The 6,441-nt window shown below is 39.4% G+C and overlaps 1 long non-coding RNA gene across 1 annotated transcript in view; it reads right to left on the reverse strand.

Moving 5' to 3' along the window:
- Positions 1-977: 977 nt before the first annotated feature.
- Positions 978-6,441, reverse strand: part of LOC125484807 — a 6,276-nt gene continuing 812 nt past the window's right edge. Inside the window, exons 2-3 of the long non-coding RNA XR_007263627.1 lie at positions 1,262-1,298; positions 978-1,178 (exon numbers count right to left, since the gene is read on the reverse strand). This is a non-coding gene — a long non-coding RNA (uncharacterized LOC125484807). The remainder of the gene's footprint in view (positions 1,179-1,261; positions 1,299-6,441) is intronic.

Raw genomic sequence — 6,441 nt, forward strand, 5'->3', positions numbered from 1 at the left:
CAAGTCCACACCACCCCTCTGAAGAGCATCCCACCCAGACCCATTCCCCTACCCCTGCATTTCCCATGTCTAACCCAGCTGGCCTAAACATCCCTGGGCACTATGGGCAACTTAGCATGGCCAAACCACCTACCCTGCACATCTTTGGACTGTGGGAGGAAACCCATGCAGACACAGGGAGAATGTGCAAACTCCACACAGACAGTCGTCTGAGGCTGGAATTGAACCTGGGTCCCTGGTGCTGTGAGGCAGCAGTACTAGCCACTGAGCCACCATGCCGCCCAAGTTGAAATAACTAGTGCACCATTGAAGGACACATTTGACTTTCAAAATCTGTCCTTGACCTGGAAAAATAGGATGTGGGTTTCTTACTGCCTAATGAGGTCAGACTTTTAATTTTTTTCTTGCTCTTAGCTTTACATGTTGCCCTAAGCTAAATGGCAGTATAGATATGCAAATATTTTCTTTTTCACTTTTCATCTCATTCAAAATGCCAAATAATCCCCATCAAGATATCACCGATTCAGGTTTGAAATCTGGACAGATCAAAGGGATCTATGTTATTGAGACATGGCTCTGTGTATTGTCACGTTTCAGCAACTCAAGTGTTACTGCTATGATCCTTCTACGCACTACCAAGATCACTCACTGTTTAAGAATGAGATTGGATCCCATGTGACCATCAGCATGAGGCAGGCTGCAATATTGTGTGGCACCCAGAGACTGGAGAGTTGGGATATCTTAAGAAAAACCCAACACCAAATAAAATTCAACTGGGTAAATAAAGGGTTGGTAAAAGGAGGAGCGATGAAAGAGAACTAAATATCTAAGCAATTCACCATGAGCCACAAAATTAATGCACAATTTCACACAATGAAAATTCTCAAACTGAAAATAAACATTTTGTAAAAGCTGAAAAGCAAAGTGAGAATAAAAGACAAACTAATGTCCGCAAGTGTTTATTTACAGTACGTATTTGTGTCAGAAAAATGATTTGAGTCATGTGCTTTATTGAATTATGATGGTCATGGGTGACAGTGAAGAGGCTGTAATTTTCTGCCACGCTGCAACTCAAGCATTTGTCCAAACACCTTCAATGCAGCACCGCATATCTGAGCATAACAGCATACATGTATTCCTCCTGGCTCCAACAGAATAAATCAGCACCTATTGTATTCCTGAAGAAAAAGAACCACGTGAAATAATCCTTTTAACACGGTTTTATAGTGTCAATAGCATCATGCCATCAGAAATGTCCTACTTGTGTTCTCTTTTTGTTGTTCCACTCTTGGGAATCCCTGTTATAGATAGAAGGTACATTTAGCACATACATCTTTCAGGAATTTGTGACATTTCTCTTTAGATTTTTAGTTACTTTTATGAGTTATTTGTGGTCTATTATTTATTTAAATTTAAGTTCTCAGATTACGAATGACTTTAATTGTTCAGAACATTGCCTCAAACAATTTCAACACAAGGACAGAAGAAGATCCCAAATAGGAACAGTAGGCTGTTTGTCCCATTGAAACTGATTCACCATTCAGTAAACTCATTTGACTGTGGTTGTAACACAACTTTCCTGCCAACTTGATAACCGTTGACTCTGTCTAACTCAGCTTTGAATATTATCAATGACCAGCCTCCACTGCTCCCTGGGGTGGGGCTATACAAAGGTCAACGATCCTTCTAAAAAAGAACTTCCTCTTTATTTCCTTCTCAAATTGGATATTCTCGTTTGGAAACTATGTTCCCTAGCAGCAGATTCCTCCACAAAGGGGAAACATTCTCTCAGCATTGACCATATCAATTCTCTTCAGAAACTTACTTGTTTCAAAAAGATCGCCTCTCATTCTTCAAAACCTCAATGGGTTCAGGTTCAACCTGCTCACCATTTCAATCGAAGACAACTCATTCATTTCAAGAATTAACGCTAATGATATCTCTGAATTGCCTCTAAAACAAGTATATCCCTCAGTAGGAAGGCCAAAACTGCCAAAACATTGGACAGTGGTCTCACTTATGCCTTGGACAACCGTAGGAAAAAGTTCCTACATTTATACTGCAGTAACGGCTGATTCTAGCCAATGTTAATACTCAACAAGTAAGTCTTAGAGCGAAACCTGGCTTGCTGGACACTAATTTTGTTTTTTTTAAAGGTAGTAGTCTGTTTCTGAACATATTCATAAGAGTCTGGAAGTGTACGTTTAACGCAAAGAATAAAACACATGAAACAATAACATTAGCGATACTACACTGCACTAAAAAGATATCTTTACGCACATCAGAAAATGATTCTAATTCACACTTCTCCTTTTATGCCAGCAACAACCTTACAAACATTGAAAACTCCAGTAAAGAGTTACCAGTACCTCCACAACAAGGTTTGTGCTCAGGTTGGTGCAGCCGCACTTAGTTTCTTTCTAGTGAATTTCTGCACATTCATTAGATGCTTTTTCCTTAATCTGGTATATATCCCTGGGACACCTACAATAAATTGCCAACTAAACTCATACTTTAACTTCAGTCAAACATATCAATCCCCTAAACTCAGGTTCTATCAGAAACAAAGACAGAAATTGCTGAAAAACTCAGCAGGGCTGGCAGCATCTGTGGAGAGAGAGCAGAGTTAACGTTTCTGATCCAGTGCCCTTTCTTCAGAACAGATGCTGATTTCCAGTATCTGCAGTTCTTTTGGTTGTTTGTTCAGGTTCTATGAATCTTTGGTCCCTGCACCCCTGTCACTAGTGAACAGCACGAATTTTAAAAATTAAAAAAAAAATAATGCATTGAATTTCTCAGTCCCCATTTGTTCACTTACAGGGCTGCAAGCCTTTTTTAAAAGTGCATGAAAATAAACAGGGCTCCAGTCACCCAGCCCACAAACACAAGAAATAACAGAGTCTAAAAACTAGGTCTCCCCCTCCTTAGTTCATAAAGTACAAAAATACGGAATAGAAACAGGCCATTTGGCCCAATAGGTCCATGCTAGTATTTATAGTCGACGCACCCTTCCTCCCACCCCTCTTTTATCATCAAAGACCTCACAAAACCTGATAACTTTCTTCTTTTTTCTGTTTGCTCCACCAAACTGCATTTATCAAATTCAATATTACCTTTTCAACATTAGGTATGCTGTAAAAATGAGGTTAGAAATATATCAACCTAGACAACCACTAAAGATGGAGTTGTTTTTCAATGAAACTCACTCTTCTGGTTTCACCTTATCTATTGACCTCATTTATTTACCAGAATGGTCTAAGTTGCCTCCTTAAGACCTCAGTTTCTCTTTTGAGAGCTAAGTCCAACTAGAGTAATTTGGGATTTTCTCAAGGCTAAACAGTTCAGCATACACCATTTTTAGTTACCATAAACTACAAAATGTAAGTAAGTATACCTCTTTGTTTTCTGGATCCAAAAATCACATTTCTGGACATACTCAATCGCCCTCAGTTAAGATCAGATTCAGGAAAAGAAATGGCCTACAATGAGACAGATAATGTGGATATATTTGGTTATAACCATCTCTGTCAGCTGGTAATGTGGACACTAGTCCTTAAGGTTTTAATGTGTCCTTGGTGTGCTGGAATTGTGCCTAAGGCTATTTAGTATTTAAGAGTCTGTCGTGATGTGAAAGCTCTGAGGCATGCAGTCCAGAACACTGAGTATTTGCTGGTCTGCAGCTATTTGCTGAAGGTCTTGATCTGTACCCTCTATAGGAGGTCTTGGACACAAGGTTCTCCTCTGTATAATGGCTCTCTGGTTTGATCTCTCCCCCTGCCTTTTTTCCTGCTCATTTGTCATCACTGAATCACTTGGTATGGACACCTCCAATTGGCCTGCTACAGTATTCTGAGCTGGTGCTTTTGAGGATGACAACAAGTGACCAGTATGGGCTGGATCTGAAAAGAGGTGTGAGGAACAAGGGTTGGTATTGAATAATAAGAGCAAGCAGTAACAGGTAAGTGATTAAGAGATAAGTGATAACCGTATGCAGCATAAGATCGAACGTACAGAAAGCATGGGACAGCTGGGGGTGGGGGAGCAGATACAATAATCAATTACCTTGTGGGGAAAGTGTCCTTTATGCCATGACATCAATTTTCGTGAGGATATCTTTAATCTGCCTTCAACCCATATTGATACATTGATGAGGTCAGAATAAGAAAAAAGGAAGAAACATACTATGCCAATCATAGAGTGTCCATAGCCAATGAAAGACCTAACCATTGTCACTGTTGTAATGTAGGAAATGTGGCAGTCAAATTTCACACAGGAAACTGCGACAAACAGTTATACAATAGATAGCCAGATAGATTAGTTTTAGTGACATCAGGAAGAAAAATATTTCAGACGCCATCTTTTAAAAAAGCCCTGGAATTGTTTGCATTCACTTGAGAGAGTGGATAGAGTCTTATTTTAATATATCATAAAGACACTTAACAACCTGTTGCTGAATTTGTCCTGTTTCTATGCTGCACGTACCTTGTAGTACATTGTTCTTCGTAAGTGTGATCATTGTTTCTGAATGTGATTCTGATAACTCTGACCACCCTCAAAACTGCTAGTCTATCTTTTTCACCATGAGAAAGAACAATATCTCCCAATTCACAGGTTTGATTCTCAACCCAGCAACAACTGGTTGGTTGCCAAGATATTGAATGGGGCTGGTTCTTAAGTCAAGATATATGTTCCATCAATAGTTAGTTTGTTGGGGGAATATCTTGTGGATATTTAAGCAATTTGGTCTGCAATTTTGAATGGCATATATTTTGCCAAGCAAGTATCTTAGATTGTTGACCATCATTTGAAATCAAGTTTCATATGTGTCCATGTAGTGGCTATATCTGAGGTTGTTGGCTTGCTCGCCAAGCTGGCTGGTTATTGTACAGATGTTTTGTCACCACACTAGGTAACATCATCAGTGCAGCCTCTGAGGAAGTGGTGTTGTTCTACACCACTTGGTATTTATATGATCCGTCTGTTAGGTCGGGGTGTGTCATTTCCGGTTCTTTTTTGCATGGGTTTGTATATGGGGTCTAATTTCACATGGTTGTTCATTACATTACAAGTTGAAAATCAGGCCTCTATGAATTCCCGTGTGTGTCTGTGGTTGGCTTGAGCTAGAACGGTCACATTGTCCCAGTTAAATTGATGGCCTTCATTGTCCGAGTGCACTGAGATGAGGGAAAGTTTGTTGTGTTGTTTTGCTGCTAGCTGGTGTTCGTGTATCCTGATGGCTAGTTTCCTTCTGGTCTGGCCGATGTAACGTTTGTTGCAGTCATTGCAAGATATTTTGTAAAGTACATTGGTCCTGCATGTCATGGGTGTAGGATTTTTGGTCTTTGTGAGTGTTTGTCGTAGAAGAGCTACAAATCTTTGCAAGAACCTTAAGTGGCCATATCTGTTTTTCTTGTTTAGTCTTCCTTGAGTTTGTGAAGAGAAATCCTTTGATTTCTCACATTATGAATTATTGGGCATCAGCATGAAAATTTTCCTCAGAATGCAAAATTTTGGCTTACATTTTCTTCCAACTTGTTTGATACTTCCTTCTTTTGAACTACTGAAAGCCTATGAATTGAAATTTCACACAAGAAATTTACAATTCTTTATTGTTAATGATCTTATGATCATAGGCACTGCATAATCTAATTATCTGGTTACAGCCTACCTAATGTGTTCCCAGAGCAGAGGAACATAAGAATCATAGCGCACAGAGAGAAGCTACTTGTCCCAGTGTATACATGCCAATTCTTTTGATAAAGCTATCTAATTACTCACAGTACTTTCCCCTACTCCTTTGCCCTACAAATTTCTAAGATCAGCAGTGTTTCCTGGAAGGAGAGCATTGACCTAAATTAAAAAGATGAGAAGAGTGCCATTGCACTCTTTGTAATTTAGAAAATAGGAGATGGTCACATTGAGGCATAGAAAAGTTTGTAAGGAGACGGATTTGACAGACCAGATACTGAGAAGCTGTTTATCCATGGCGAGGAAATCTAGAGGGGTCATAAACTCAAGGTAAAATGAATGATCATTTAGACTGGGATAAGAAGGAATTTTGTCATGTCCCCCCGGATATTGAGATGTTGAGGTTATTTAAGGCTGAGATAAATCAAAGAACTGCAGGTGCTGTACATCTGAAACAAAAACAGATATTGCTGGAGAAATTCCCCAGGTTTGGCAGAATCCATTGTCATTATGAAGGTAATGACCCTTCCTCAGAGCAGCTTCTGACAGTTTCTTCCCCAAAGGACATCAATGAACCAGGTGGGGATTCTTTCGTGACATTCGCTAACAGTTACATGATTGACATTAGGCCACTTACTTAGTTCCATTTTTTAAAAAGAGAATTCAAATTCCACCACTTGTCATGGTAGGATTCGAACTGATCTCACTGGAGAATGAAACATTCATTGATGTCCTTTGGGGAAGAAACTGTCA

This window comes from Rhincodon typus, chromosome 14, assembly GCF_021869965.1.
Source record: "Rhincodon typus isolate 14 chromosome 14, sRhiTyp1.1, whole genome shotgun sequence".
Classification (NCBI taxonomy): Eukaryota; Metazoa; Chordata; class Chondrichthyes; order Orectolobiformes; family Rhincodontidae; genus Rhincodon; species Rhincodon typus.